The sequence below is a fragment of the Bubalus bubalis genome, chromosome 1, assembly GCF_019923935.1.
Source record: "Bubalus bubalis isolate 160015118507 breed Murrah chromosome 1, NDDB_SH_1, whole genome shotgun sequence".
Lineage (NCBI taxonomy): Eukaryota > Metazoa > Chordata > Mammalia > Artiodactyla > Bovidae > Bubalus > Bubalus bubalis.
In genome coordinates this window covers 64,992,018-65,008,335 of record NC_059157.1, presented here as the reverse complement: position 1 = coordinate 65,008,335, position 16,318 = coordinate 64,992,018, and positions in this window count along the sequence as shown.

Sequence of the window (16,318 nt, the reverse complement as noted above, 5' to 3'; positions counted from 1 at the left end):
ACAATACCCAGTTGTGGATGTGACTGGTGATAGAAGCAAGGTCCGATGCTGTAAAGAGCAATATTGCATAGGAACCTGGAATGTCAGGTCCATGAATCAAGGCAAATTGAAGTGGTCAAACAAGAGATAGTAAGAGTGAATGTCGACATTCTAGGAATCAGTGATCTAAACTGGACTGGAATGGTTGAATTTAACTCAGATGACCATTATATCTACTACTGCGGGCAGGAATCCCTCAGAAGAAATGGAGTAGCCATCAGGGTCAACAAAAGAGTCCAAAATGCAGTATTTGGATACAATCTCAAAAAAAACAGAATGATTTCTATTTGTTTCCAAGGCAAACCATTCAATATCACGTAATCCAAGTCTAGGCCCCAACCAGTAATGCTGAAGAAGCTGAAGTTGAACAGTTCTATGAAGACCTACAACATCTTTTAGAACTAATACCCAAAAAAGATGTCCTTTTCATATAGTGGACTGGAATGCAAAAGTAGAAAGTAAAGAAACACCTGGAGTAACAGGCAAATTTGGCCTTGGAATACAGAATGAAGCAGGGCAAAGACTAATAGAGTTTTGCCAAGAAAATGCACTGGTCATAACAAACACCCTCTTCCAACAACACAAGAGAAGACTCTACACATGGACATCACCAGATGGTCAACACCAAAATCAGATTGATTATATTCTTTGCAGCCAAAGATGGAAAAGCTCTATGCAGTCAACAAAAATAAGACCAGGAGCTGACTGTGGCTCAGATCATGAACTCCTTATTGCCAAATTCAGACTGAAATTGAAGAAAGTAGGGAAAACCACTAGACTATTCAGGTATGACCTAAATCAAATCCCTTATGACTATACAGTGGAAGTGAGAAATAGATTTAAGGGCCTAGATCTGATAGATAGAGTGCCTGATGAACTATGGATGGAGATTCGTGACATTGTATAGGAGACAGGGATCAAGACCATCCCCATGGAAAAGAAATGCAAAAAAGCAAAATGGCTGTCTGGGGAGGCCTTACAAATAGCTGTGAAAAGAAGAGAAGTGAAAAGCAAAGGAGAAAAGGAAAGATATAAGCATCTGAATGCAGAGTTCCAAAGAATAGCAAGAAGAGATAAGAAAGCCTTCCTCAGCGATCAATGCAAAGAAATAGAGGAAAACAACAGAATGGGAAAGACTAGAGATCTCTTCAAGAAAATCAGAGATACCAAGGGAACATTTCATGCAAAGATGGGCTCGATAAAGGACAGAAATGGTATGGACCTAACAGAAGCAGAAGATATTAAGAAGAGGTGGCAAGAATACACAGAAGAACTATACAAAAAAGATCTTCATGACCTAGATAATCACGATGGTGTGATCACCCACCTAGAGCCAGACATTCTGGAATGTGAAGTCAAGTGGGCCTTAGAAAGCATCACTACGAACAAAGCTAGTGGAGGTGATGGAATTCCAGTTGAGCTATTTCAAATCCTGAAAGATGATGCTGTGAAAGTGCTACACTCAATATGCCAGCAAATTTGGAAAACTCAGCAGTGGCCACAAAACTGGAAAAGGTCAGTTTTCATTCCAATCACAAAGAAGGCAATGCCAAAGAATGCTCAAACTACTGCACAGTTGCACTCATCTCACACACTAGTAAAGTAATGCTCAAAATTCTCCAAACCAGGCTTCGGCAGTACGTGAACCATGAACTTCCTGATGTTCAAGCTGGTTTTAGAAAAGGTAGAGGCACCAGAGATCAAATTGCCAACATCCGCTGGATCATCAAAAAAGCAAGAGAGTTCCAGAAAAACATCTATTTCTGCTTTATTGACTATGCCAAAGCCTTTGACTGTGTGGATCACAATAAACTGTGGAAAATTCTGAAAGAGATGAAATACCAGACCACCTGACCTGCCTCTTGAGAAATTTGTATGCAGGTCAGGAAGCAACAGTTAGGAATGGACATGGAACAACAGACTGGTTCCAAATAGGAAAAAGAGTACGTCAAGGCTGTATATTGTCACCCTGCTTATTTAACTTCTATGCAGAGTACATCATGAGAAGCGCTGGGCTGGAATAAACACAAGCTGGAATCAAGATTGCTGGGAGAAATATCAATAACCTAAATATGCAGATGACACCACCCTTATGGCAGCAAGTGAAGAGGAACTAAAAAGCCTCTTGATGAAAGTGAAAGTGGAGAGTGAAAAAGTTGGCTTAAAGCTCAACTTTCAGAAAAGGAAGATCATGGCATCCGGTCCCATCATTTCATGGGAAATAGATGGGGAAACAGTGGAAACAGTGTCAGACTTTATTTTTTGGGGGCTCCAAAATCACTGCAGATGATGACTGCAGCCATGAAAGTAAAAGATGCTTACTCCTGGAAGGAAAGTTATGACCAACCTAGATAGCATATTCAAAAGCAGAGACATTACTTTGTCAACAAAGGTTCGTCTAGTCAAAGCTATGGTTTTTCCTGTAGTCATGTATGGATGTGAGAGTTGGACTGTGAAGAAGGCTGAGCACTGAAGAATTGATGCTTTTGAAGTGAGGTATTGGAGAAGACTCTTGAGAGTCCCTTGGACTGCAAGGAGATCCAACCAGTCCATTCTGAAGGAGATCAGCCCTGGGATTTCTTTGGAAGGAATGATGCTAAAGCTGAAACTCCAGTACTTTGGCCACCTCATGCGAAGAGTTGACTCATTGGAAAAGACCATGATGCTGGGAGGGATTGGGGGCAGGAGGAGAAGGGGACGCCAGAGGATGAGATGGCTGGATGGCATCACTGACTCGATGGACATGAGTCTGAGTGAACTCCGGGAGTTGGTGATGGACAGGGAGGCCTGGCGTGCTGCAATTCATGGGGTTGCAAAGAGTTGGACACGACTGAGCGACTGAACTGAACAGATTCATATGCATATGTACATATACTTGTGACATCTATATACATGTACACATATACATATATGTGGGCTTCCCTGGTGGCTCAGATGATAAAGAATCTGCCTGCAATGCTGGAAACTCAGGTTCAATCCCTGCGATGGGAAGATCCCATGGAGAAAGGAATGGCTACCCACTCCAGTATTCTTGACTTGAGAATTCCATGGACAGAATAGCCCTGCAGGCTACACTCCATGGGTCGCAAAGAGTTGGACATTACTGAGTGACTATATCTATCTCTTATACGTATATATACATGTATCTGTCAGGTCGGTCAGGGTTTAAGCAGAGAAGCAAAAACGTGTCTGTCTCTCTGCTTGAACTCTGCCTGATACAGTTGTCTAACAGACATCCCCAAGTCAATATGTCATAAACTAAACTCCCCACTCTCACTTTCTCAATTGATGGCAACCCATCTTCCAGTTGCTTGGACCCAATTCTTGAAGTCGACTATTATTATTTTTTCTCAGACCTTATACATCCAAAAGATTGAAAGTATTATGTCTACCTTTTTCATACAAATGCAGAAATAAATAAGAATTAATAAGAGTTAGAAGATGAGTGTTGGGGCTTTGGCTTCAGCGTCAGTCCTTGCAGTGGGCGTTCAGGACTGATTTCCTTTGGGACTGACTTGTTTGATCTCCTTGTGGTCCAGGGGACTCTCAGGAGTCTTCTCCAACACCACAGTTTGGGGATATTGATTCTTCGGTACTCAGCTGCCTTTGTGGTCCAGCTCTCGCGTCTGTGTATGACTGCTGGAGGGGCCATGGGTTTCATTGGGTGAACCTTTGTTGGCAAAGTAATGTCAATGCTCCCATTTGTTTTGTTTTTGTTTTTTTTTTAATTTCCGTTACATGAGGAGGTGGGTCAAAGAGAATCTTCCTGTGATTTATGTCTGAGTGTTCTGCCTATGTTTTCCTCTAAGAGTTTCCCTTGTAGTTCAGTCAGTAAAGAGTCTACCTGCAATGCAGGAGACCCGGGTTCAATCCCTAGGTTGGGAAGATCCCCAGGAGAAGGAAATGGCAACCCACTCCAGTATTCTTGCCTGGAGAATTTCATGAACAGAGGAGCCTGGCAGGCTACAGTTCATGGGGGGGTCACAAAAGTTGGGCACAACTTAGCGACTAAACCACCACCAAGAAATTATTATCAACAATTGCTAATAACCTCAAAGAGAAACCATCAAAATTGTATGCTATCTATAAGTGATGTAAGTATACAATACCATCTATGAAGCAGGGTGCTGGAAAATCAAATCTGAATAGAATCAAACCTCTAGCTACAATGACAAATTTTCAAGACTAATAAGAGATAAAATAACTTATTGTGTGGCCCAATAGGATACTATTAACAGGATGTGGTAAACACCAAAAGACAAAGCAATCCAGTGTCTTTGAAAAATAAACTCTAAGAGTAAAAGAAAGAGATGAGATAGAGATAGACTAGGCAAACCTAAAGATTAAAAGATTTAAGATACATAGCAATGCATCTCCACAAGTACAACATGTAGATCTTGTCTGAATACTAATTTAAACACAAAAATTTTAAAGTTATAAGACAGGTGGATAAATTTGCATATTGGACATTTGATATTTAGCACATAATTGATAGGTATGATAATTATGGTTGCAATTTTAAAGTCTTTATTTTATATATATATATATATATATATATATGTATGTATGTATACTGAAAAAACACAGAGTAGGAAATATTATACTTGGTAACTGTTTCAAAATAATCAATAGAGAGAGGTGGAAGGGATGACCACAAATAAAAATAGACTGACCACGAGTGGAAAATTTTGAAGGTGTGTGATGAGGATTCATTCTACTTTCCTCTTTACTTTTGTTTAGGTTTAATACTTTCCATAGTAAAAAGGCTTTTCAATGCTCTTAAAATTTACTTTCTTCATAAATGAAAAAGGCAGTGAAAACAAATTGTTAAAGAGATGGCAGCAAAGGATTGACTTAAAGAACTAATGGTATTTTTGTTGACATTATACTAATAGAAAAACAATATATTCTGTGAAATAGAAGAATAAAGTGCTCTTACCAAAACTTTATTTGAATTTATTTTAAAGATGGCTTTTTATTAAAAAAAAAAAAAAACATTTCTTAGGATAAACAACTATAATGACTTTTCACTAGGAAAAAAACAACTATTTTTAGATTCAGTATACTGGCAAAATCTAATTCATAACTTTCTGAAAGCATGCTAGAGTACTTTTCTCTCTCTTTTCTCATTTCATACCACATGATTTCATGCTATTTTTAAAAGATGCAAAATTTGCCAAGTGGAAAATGTTTGTATGTGCTATAAAAGATAAAGAACTTTTTTTTCCGGGAGTGTTTTATGCATTAACCTGTTTTGCTTTCTGAGTATTAATCACATGTGCATTTGCTCGTATCTTTTGACTTATTTTGCCCTGATGAAGGAAAAACTATAGGGAACTTCAAAGTCATTGAAATCCTCCAGAGATGTGGGTCCTATAATCAACCCATGTCCAATGGCACTTGTTTCCAGAACAGTCCTGTATCACCAAGATTCTTGACAAGCTTCTGCAAAGCAGACCATTGGCTTGTCTCACTAGCAGCTGCCGACTGTCATCCCTTGGTTTGAAACGCGAGGTCCTGCTTTGGTGTGTAAGTAGAGCTTTTCTTGGCAGGTGAAAGATTACTGAGTGGAGGCGGCAGTCTCAACTGGAATATGTCAGAGTTGTGTGAGAACAAGGTCACCCTGACCCTCAGTGAAGACCACAAAAAACCACTGAAGGCATTGTTCTTCAAATGTGGACTTCAAAAGGAAAGTAGGGCACAGTTATCAAAACTTTTCTCAATCTTCAGGTTAAAGCCTGGAAAATAAATAGAAAGGCCCTCCTCGTTTTCTCCTCACCATCTTCCTTACCCAGGCATTGATTGGCAACACAGTCAGAAGGCAATGCAAAATAGACCAACACACATGAACCTAAATGAAGATGCTTTCCAGCCACAGAAAACCAGTGTTATTTTTATTTGTGTGCATGCATGCTAAGTCGCTTCAGTCGGGTCCGACTCTTTGCAACCCAGTGGACTGACTGTAGCCCATCAGTCTCCTCTGTCCATGGGATTCTTCAGGCAAGAAGACTGAAGTGGGTTGTTGCGCCCTCCTCCAGGGGATCTTCCTGACCCAGGCATAGAAACTTTATCTCTTATGTCTCCTGCATTGGCAAGCAGGTTCTTTACCACCAGCACCATATGGGAAGTCCCCAGTGCTGTAAACAACCTGCCAAATACTGCAGATATATTTTTCTGCTTAATGAACATCACAATCATATAAATTAGCAATGACTAACAGACCATATTTCATAGGTGACAGAATGAGATGTACCATCTCAGGGACCTGACCACGAGTAGACCATACATTGAATAAAGACCACAGAAAAAATAAAGCCCAGGCTGGGTTCCCTCAGTCTTAATGCCTGTGCACTATTATGGCTGCTGTTCATTGTGCTGTAGACCTAGCCATCCGCCTTTCCACAACTTTCTCATCCACCTCTCCCTTAATGTTACCTAAACCTCCAAAGTGTAGAACTTCAAACTTTTCTCTAACCACTAACTCCCCTTAGTGAGGAAGCCTCCACCTCTCCAGGGCAGCCCATGACCACACAGTGATTTAGGGCATCCTGAGAATCTCTATTGTGGCTGGAAGGCAAGATCTCTCAGGAATGTACTACCTATTCCGTGAACTCATACACCTGAAATCTGTTGTTTTCACATTTCCCCCCAAAAAAATCCAGACAATAAAGTGGGTTCATTTTATATTTTGAAATGAAATAGTGAAAATATGTTTGTGATTTTAAGAAAGTAGTAAAGTCTGTCATGTCAGTTGCTAAACTGTGTCCAACTCTTTTGCAACCCATGGACTATAGCCTGTCAGGCTCCTCTGTCGATGGGATTTTCCAGGCAAGAATACTGGGGTGAGTTGCCATTTCCTTCTCCAGGGAATCTTCCTTCTCCAGGGATCCAACCAGCAGTGGAACACGTGTCTTCTGTTTGACAGGCAGATTCTTCACCACTGAGCCACCAGGGGAGCCCAGTATATGTATGGCTGATTCATTTGGTTATTCAGCAGAAATTAACAGAACACTGTAAAGCAAATATTATTGTTGTTATTCAGTTGCTAAGTTGTGTTCAACTTTTTTCGACCCCATGGACTGCAGCATGTCAGGCTTCCCTGTCCATCAACAACTCCCAGAGCTTGCTCAAACTCATGTCCATTGATTTCATGATACCACCCAACCATCTCAACATCTGTCATCCCCTTCTCCTCCTGCCCTCAATCTTTCCCAGAATTGGGTTCTTTTTCAGTGAGTTAGCTCTTTGCATCAGGTGGCCAAAGGGTTGGAGCTTCAGCTTCAGCATCAGTCCTTCCAAAAGTATTCAGGGTTTATTTCCTCTGGATTGACTGGTTTGATCTCTTTGCTGTCCAAGGGACTCTCGAGAGTCTTCTTCAACATCACAGTTCAAAAGCATCAATTGTTTGGTGCTCAGCCTTCTTTACATCCAACTCACATCTTTTGGAGATGTGAGAAGGCAATGGCAACCCACTCCGGTACTATTGCCTGGAAAATCCCATGGACAGAAGAGCCTGGCGGGCTGCAGTCCATGGGGTCGTGAAGAGTTGGATGTCGAGAGCTGCGTTAGGCATTACTGACAAAATGGAGGCACGGCCCCAGCTACCTCTCCTCAGCAGGCACGGTCCCGGGATGAAGGATTTAGGTTTTGTGATTCTGATTGTTCTTTCCTTTCTTTGGTTGAGTTGGCTGGAAAGAATGTTAAGGTGCTTATTGTTCTTGAGAGAAGCATGAGAAAGCACAAAGCCTTTTGCAGTTGTGTCCAGAAAATAATCTATAAAGTAACCGTTGACATTTGTTCAAGGATCTTTACAAAGAATGTTCCAGGATGAGCACATAGGCCACAGCTTGAGGCCATGGGAAGGATTGTTATCTGAGACCTGTTTGTGCGGGGAATGTTTATGGCAAAAGAAGTTTGCTGAGCTTAGGGTTTAGGAATTATTATTAATAGCTGGAAGCCTTTTTAGGAGATAGTGATGAGAAACGCTGGACTGGAAGAAACACAAGCTGGAATCAAGATTGCTGGGAGAAATATCAATAACCTCAGATATGCAGATGACACCACCCTTATGGCAGAAAGTGAAGAGGAACTAAAAAGCCTCTTGATGAAAGTGAAAGTGGAGAGTGAAAAAGTTGGCTTAAAGCTCAACATTCAGAAAACGAAGATCATGGCATCCGGTCCCATCATTTCATGGGAAATAGATGGGGAAACAGTGGAAACAGTGTCAGACTTTATTTTTTCTGGGCTCCAAAATCACTGCAGATGGTAACTGTAGTCATGAAATTAAAAGATGCTTACTCCTTGGAAGGAACGTTATGACCAACCTAGATAGCATATTCAAAAGCAGAGACATTACTTTGCCAACAAAGGGTCCATCTCGTCAAGGCTATGGTTTTTCCTGTGGTCATGTATGGATGTGAGAGTTGAACTGTGAAGAAGGCTGAGTGCCGAAGAATTGATGCTTTTGAAGTGAGGTGTTGGAGAAGACTCTTGAGAGTCCCTTGGACTGCAAGGAGATCCAACCAGTCCATTCTGAAGGAGATCAGCCCTGGGATTTCTTTGGAGGGAATGATGCTAAAGCTGAAACTCCAGTACTTTGGCCACCTCATGCAAAGAGTTGACTCATTGGAAAAGACTCTGATGCTGGGAGGGATTGGGGGCAGGAGGAGAAGGGGACGACAGAGGATGAGATGGCTGGATGGCATCACTGACTCCATGGATGTGAGCTTGAGTGAACTCTGGGAGTTAGTGATGGACAGGGAGGCCTGGCATGCTGCGATTCATGGGGTAGCAAAGAGTCGGACACGACTGAGTGACTGAACTGAACTGAACTGATCTTAAGATGCTAGGGGCAAACAGTATTTAGAAAGATAAGAAATAAACTGAGGAATGTAGCATGAGTTACAATGTAGTCACAAGTTAAATATAGGACACATAAGAGGAAGTAGATAATAGGTAGTAAAGCCAATTCTGAGAAAATCGCTGAAGCAGGAACTCGGTAGAGCAACAATGATTTCTGGAGGCAATAAATCTGGGTGGGGGAAACTAAAAATGTCAAACCTCTGACCTAATGCTTTTGTCAAAGTATAAAAGAAAACCTGAAGCTTGAAATAAACATGTAGTCCTGTAGTTTGAGTCAGAGGCTACAACATACCCCGCCGACACCGCTCACCCCTTCAGGCTGATTCCCTGGCTTCTGGAGCTGGACTCCAGCAGTCGGACATGACGGAGAGACTTCACTTTCACTTTTCACTTTCATGCATTGGAGAAGGAAATGGCAACCCACTTCAGAGCTCTTGCCTGGAGAATCCCAGGGACACGGTCGCACAGAGTCGGACAGGACTGAAGCGACCTAGCAGCAGCAGCAGCAGCACATCTGTACATGACTACTGGAAAAACCATAGCTTGGACTAGACATAGACAGACTTATGAGCAAAGTGATGTCTCTGCTTTTTAATATGCTCTCTAGGTTTGTCATAGCGTTTCTTTCAAGGAGCAAGCTTCTTAATTTTGTGTCTGCAGCCACCATCTGCCATGATTTTGGAACCCCACAAAATTAAATCCATCACTGTCTCCACTTTTTCCCCATCTAGTACTCCAATAAAAATTAAATTAAAAAAATTATCTTCCGGGGGAGGAGCCAAGATGGCGGAGGAGTAGGACGGGGAGAACACTTTCTCCCCCACAAATTCATCAAAAGAGCATTTAAACGTCGAGTAAATTCCACAAAACAACTTCTGAATGCCGGCAGAGGACATCAGGCACCCAGAAAAGCAGCCCAACTCTTCGAAAGGAGGTAGGAAAAAATATAAAAGACAAAAAAAGAGACAAAAGAGGGAGGGACGGAGTTCCGTCCCGGGAAGGGAGTCTTAAAAAGAGAGAAGTTTCCAAACACCAGGAAACCCTCTCACTGCCAAATCTGTGCTGAGCTTTGGAAGCACAGAGGGCAACATAAAAGGGAGGGGAAAAAAAAAAATAAACAATTAAAAATCGCGGATTGTGAGCCCTACGGTAACTCCCCCAGCAGAGAAGCAGCGCAGACGCCTGCACACGGCATTAGCAAGCGGGGGCTGGGCAGGGAAGTGCGGCGCGGGCTGTGTCCCTTAGAGTAAGAATCTGGCCGAATGTCCTGAGCGCTATCTGAGCGAAATAATTTGGGCTAGCAAACCAGACTGTGGGATATCTACCACGCGAAAAGCCAGCCCTAACCTAAGACACCGCCAGGCCCGCGCACAGAACAAAGGACTGAACAGAGATAGCCGGCTGCAGACCTTCCCCCTCCGGTGACAGGCAGCCAGAGCCGGAAGGGGGACATCGCAGCCCCAGAGAGACACTATCTATAAAACTGTAAGCAGGCTTCTTTGCTAACTAAAACTTCTTGGGGGTCTGGACGGTCAACATCTGCCTGAGAAGGTGCGCCGGTTTTACACCCAGATAACCGAGTGGCGGGGAGGCGATAAGTCACAGCATTGGCACCCGCCAAACACCTCATCACCTGAGCTGCTCGGATCTGGGAAGAACACAAAACGCAGGCCCAACCGAGTCTGCGCCTCTGAGGACTACCCGAGTGCCTGAACCTGAGTGGCTTGGACCTGGGAGCTCAGCCCAGGGCCGGCCCCTGATTGTTCCCGGCGGAACAACCTAGAGCCCAAGCAGTGTGGGCAGAGAGGCTACACGCGCAGTGAGCGGGGGCAGACCCAGTGTGGCTGAGGCACTGCGAGCGCACGCCAGTGTTATCTGTTTGCAGCATCCCTCCCTCCCTCCCCACAGCGAGGCTGAACAAGTGAGCCTAAATTAAAAAAAAAAAAAAAAAAAATAGTGTCCTCAACCATCCCCTTTGTGTCAGGGCGGGAACCAGACACTGAAGAGACCAGCAAACAGAAGAAGCTATAACAGAGGGAAACGCCTTGGAAGCTACAGGCCATAGATTAAAACCCTGTGGTTACTACGGATTACATAGGAAGGGGCCTATAGATCTTGAGAAATATAAGTCGGACTAAGAAACTGCCAAAAATGAACTGAACCCACAATACTCACAACAAAACCAGAGAAAGACCTAGATATATTTTTACTATTTTTACAATCAATCTTTCTTTCTTTTTTTAATTAAAAAAAAAAATTTTTTTAAGTCCTCTATTGTCCTTTAATTTTCACTTTTATAACTATTACTTTGCAAAAAAAAAAAAAAAAAAAAAAAGACCCTATTTTTTTTTCTTCTTCAGCAAACTTCATATATATATTTTATAATTTTTTGACCGTGGTTTTTTTTTTTTTTCTTTTTTCTTTTTCTTCTTTTCTTTAACATTGTATTTTTGAAATTCCAAACTCTACTCTAGATTTTTAATTTTAGCCTTTTGATATATGTTATCAATTTTGTACCTATAGTTTTTCTCATAATTTCTGTGACTTTTTTTTTTCCTCTGTTTCTTTCTCTTCTTCTTTTATATAACATCATATATCTGCAATTCCAAACTCTACTCAAGATTTTAATTTATGCTTTTTGGTATTTGATATCAATTTTGTACCTGTATTTTCTTTATAATTTTTGCGACATTGTTTTTGTTGGTTTGTTTGTTTTCTCTCTTTATTTTTCTTCTTCTTCTTTTTTTTTTTTTTTAACGTTGTATTTTTGAAATTCCAAACTCTACTCTAGATTTTTAATTTTTGCTTTTTGGTATTAGTTATCAATTTTGTACCTGTAGTTTCTTTATTACTTTCATGACCTTGTTTGTTTTTCTTTGTTCGTTTTTTCTCTCTTTCTTTTCCTTCTTCTTTTCATTAACATCGCATTTTTGAAATTCCAAACCCTACCCTAGATTTCTAATTTTTGTTTTTATGTATTTGTTACCAATTTTATACCTTTAAGAACCCAATCTTCAGGACCCATTTTTCACTAGTGTACGAGATTACTGGCTTGACTGCTCTCTCTCCCTTTGGACTCTCCATTTTCTCCACCAGGGCACCTGTATCTTCTCCCTAACCCCTCTCTACTCTACCCAACTCTGTGAATTTCTGTGTGTTCCAGACAGTGGAGAACACTTAAGGAACTGATTACTGGCTGGATCTGTCTCCCTCCTTTTCATTTCCCCCTTTTATCCTTCTGGCCACCTCTGTCTCCTGCCTCCTTCTTCTCTTCCCTGTATAACTCCGTGAACATCTCTGAGCGGTCCAGTTGTGGAGTGCACATAAGGAAGTGACTACTGGCTAGCCCACTCTCTCCACTATTGATTCCACCTCATCTCATTTGGGTCACCTCTAACTCCCTCCTCCCTCTTCTCTTCTCCATGTAACGCTGTGAACCTCTCTGAGTGACCCTCACAGTAGAGAAACTTTTCATCTTTAACGCAGATGTTTTATCAGTGGTGCTGTATAGAAGGAGAAGTTTTGAAACTACTGTAAAATTAAGACCGATAACTGGAAGTAGGAGGCTTAAGTCCAAACCCTGACTCCAGGGAACTCCTGACTCCAAGGAACATTAATTGACAGGAGCTCATCAAACGCCTCCATACCGACACTGAAACCAAGCACCACACAAGGGCCAACAAGTTCCAGGGAAAGACATAACAAGCAAATTCTCCAGCAACAAAGGAACACAGCCCTGAGCTTCAAGATACAGGCTGCCCAAAGTCACCCCAAAACCATAGACATCTCATAACTCATTACTGGACATTTCATTACACTCCAGAGAGAAGAAATACAGCTCCATCCACCAGAACATCGACACAAGCTTCCCTAACCAGGAAACCTTGACAAGCCACCTGTACAAACCCACACACAGCGAGGAAACGCCACAATAAAGAGAACTGCACAAACTGCCAGAATACAGAAAGGACACCCCAAACTCAGCAATTTAAACAAGATGAAGAGACAGAGGAATACCCAGCAGATAAAGGAACAGGATAAATGCCCACCAAACCAAACAAAAGAGGAAGAGATAGGGAATCTACCTGATAAAGAATTCCGAATAATGATAGTGAAATTGATCCAAAATCTTGAAATTAAAATGGAATCACAGATAAATAGCCTGGAGGCAAGGATTGAGAAGATGCAAGAAAGGTTTAACAAGGACTTAGAAGAAATAAAAAAGAGTCAATATATAATGAATAATGCAATAAGTGAAATTAAAAACACTCTGGAGGCAACAAATAGTAGAATAACAGAGGCAGAAGATAGGATTAGTGAATTAGAAGATAGAATGGTAGAAATAAATGAATCAGAGAGGATAAAAGAAAAATGAATTAAAAGAAATGAGGACAATCTCAGAGACCTCCAGGACAATATTAAATGCTACAACATTCGAATCATAGGGATCCCAGAAGAAGAAGACAAAAGAAAGACCATGAGAAAATATTTGAGGAGATAATAGTTGAAAACTTCCCTAAAATGGGGAAGGAAATAATCACCCAAGTCCAAGAAACCCAGAGAGTCCCAAACAGGATAAACCCAAGGCGAAACACCCCAAGACACATAGTAATCAAATTAACAAAGATCAAACACAAAGAACAAATATTAAAAGCAGCAAGGGAAAAACAACAAATAACACACAAGGGAATTCCCATAAGGATAACAGCTGATCTTTCAATAGAAACTCTTCAAGCCAGGAGGGAATGGCAAGACATACTTAAAGTGATGAAAGAAAATAACCTACAGCCCAGATTATTGTACCCAGCAAGGATCTCATTCAAGTATGAAGGAGAAATCAAAAGCTTTTCAGACAAGCAAAAGCTGAGAGAATTCTGCACCACCAAACCAGCTCTCCAACAAGTACTAAAGGATATTCTCTAGACAGGAAACACAAAAATTGTGTATAAATTCGAACCCAAAACAATAAAGTAAATGGCAACGGGGTCATACTTATCAGTAATTACCTTAAACGTAAATGGGTTGAATGCCCCAACCAAAAGACAAAGACTGGCTGAATGGATACAAAAACAAGACCCCTGCATATGTTGTCTACAAGAGACCCACCTCAAAACAGGGGACACATACAGACTGAAAGTGAAGGGCTGGAAAAAGATTTTCCATGCGAATAGGGATCAAAAGAAAGCAGGAGTAGCAATACTCATATCAGATAAAATAGACTTTAAAACAAAGACTGTGAAAAGAGACAAAGATGGTCACTACATAATGATCAAAGGATCAATCCAAGAAGAAGATATAACAATTATAAATATATATGCACCCAACACGGGAGCACCGCAGTATGTAAGACAAATGCTAACAAGTATGAAAGAAGAATTTAACAATAACACAATAATAGTGGGAGACTTTAATACCCCACTCACACCTATGGATAGATCAACTAAACAGAAAATTAACAAGGAAACACAAACTTTAAATGATACAATAGACCAGTTAGACCTAATTGATATCTATAGGACATTTCATCCCAAAACAATGAATTTCACCTTCTTCTCAAGCGCACATGGAACCTTCTCCAGGATAGATCACATCCTGGGCCATAAAGCTAGCCTTGGTAAATTCAAAAAAATAGAAATCATTCCAAGCATCTTTTCTGACCACAATGCAGTAAGATTAGATCTCAATTACAGGAGAAAAACTATTAAAAAATCCAACATATGGAGGCTGAACAACACGCTGCTGAATAACCAACAAATCACAGAAGAAATCAAAAAAGAAATCAAAATTTGCATAGAAACGAATGAAAATGAAAACACAACAACCCAAAACTTGTGGGACATGGTAAAAGCAGTCCTAAGGGGAAAGTTCATAGCAATACAGGCACACCTCAAGAAACAAGAAAAAAGTCAAATAAATAACCTAACTCTACACCTAAAGCAACTAGAAAAGGAAGAAATGAAGAACCCCAGGGTTAGTAGAAGGAAAGAAATCTTAAAAATTAGAGCAGAAATAAATGCAAAAGAAACAAAAGAGACCATAGCAAAAATCAACAAAACCAAAAGCTGGTTCTTTGAAAGGGTAAATAAAATTGACAAACCATTAGCCAGACTCATCAAGAAACAAAGGGAGAAAAATCAAATCAATAAAATTAGAAATGAAAATGGAGAGATCACAACAGACAACACAGAAATACAAAGGATCATAAGAGACTACTATCAACAATTATATGCCAATAAAATGGACAACGAGGAAGAAATGGACAAATTCTTAGAAAAGTACAACTTTCCAAAACTCGACCAGGAAGCAATAGAAAATCTTAACAGACCCATCACAAGCACAGAAATTGAAACTGTAATCAAAAATCTTCCGGCAAACAAAAGCCCAGGTCCAGACGGCTTCACAGCTGAATTCTACCAAAAATTTAGAGAAGAGCTAACACCTATCCTGCTCAAACTCTTCCAGAAAATTGCAGAGGATGGTAAACTTCCAAACTCATTCTATGAGGCCACCATCACCCTAATACCAAAACCTGACAAAGATCCCACAAAAAAAGAAAACTACAGGCCAATATCACTGATGAACATAGATGCAAAAATCCTTAACAAAATTCTAGCAATCAGAATCCAACAACACATTAAAAAGATCATACACCATGACCAAGTGGGCTTTATCCCAGGGATGCAAGGATTCTTCAATATCCGCAAATCAATCAATGTAATACACCACATTAACAAATTGAAAAATAAAAACCATATGATTATCTCAATAGATGCAGAGAAAGCCTTTGACAAAATTCAACATCCATTTATGATCAAAACTCTCCAGAAAGCAGGAATAGAAGGAACATACCTCAACATAATCAAAGCTATATATGACAAACCCACAGCAAACATTATCCTCAATGGTGAAAAATTGAAAGCATTTCCTCTAAAGTCAGGAACAAGACAAGGGTGCCCACTTTCACCATTACTATTCAACATAGTTTTGGAAGTTTTGGCCACAGCAATCAGAACAGAAAAAGAAATAAAAGGAATCCAAATTGGAAAAGAAGAAGTAAAGCTCTCACTGTTTGCAGATGACATGATCCTCTACATAGAAAACCCTAAAGACTCCACCAGAAAATTACTAGAACTAATCAATGACTATAGTAAAGTTGCAGGATATAAAATCAACACACAGAAATCCCTTGCATTCCTATACACTAATAATGAGAAAACAGAAAGAGAAATTAAGGAAACAATTCCATTCACCATTGCAACGGAAAGAATAAAATACTTAGGAATATATCTACCTAAAGAATCTAAAGACCTATATATAGAAAACTATAAAACACTGGTGAAAGAAATCAAAGAGGACACTAACAGATGGAGAAATATACCATGTTCATGGATTGGAAGAATCAATATAGTGAAAATGA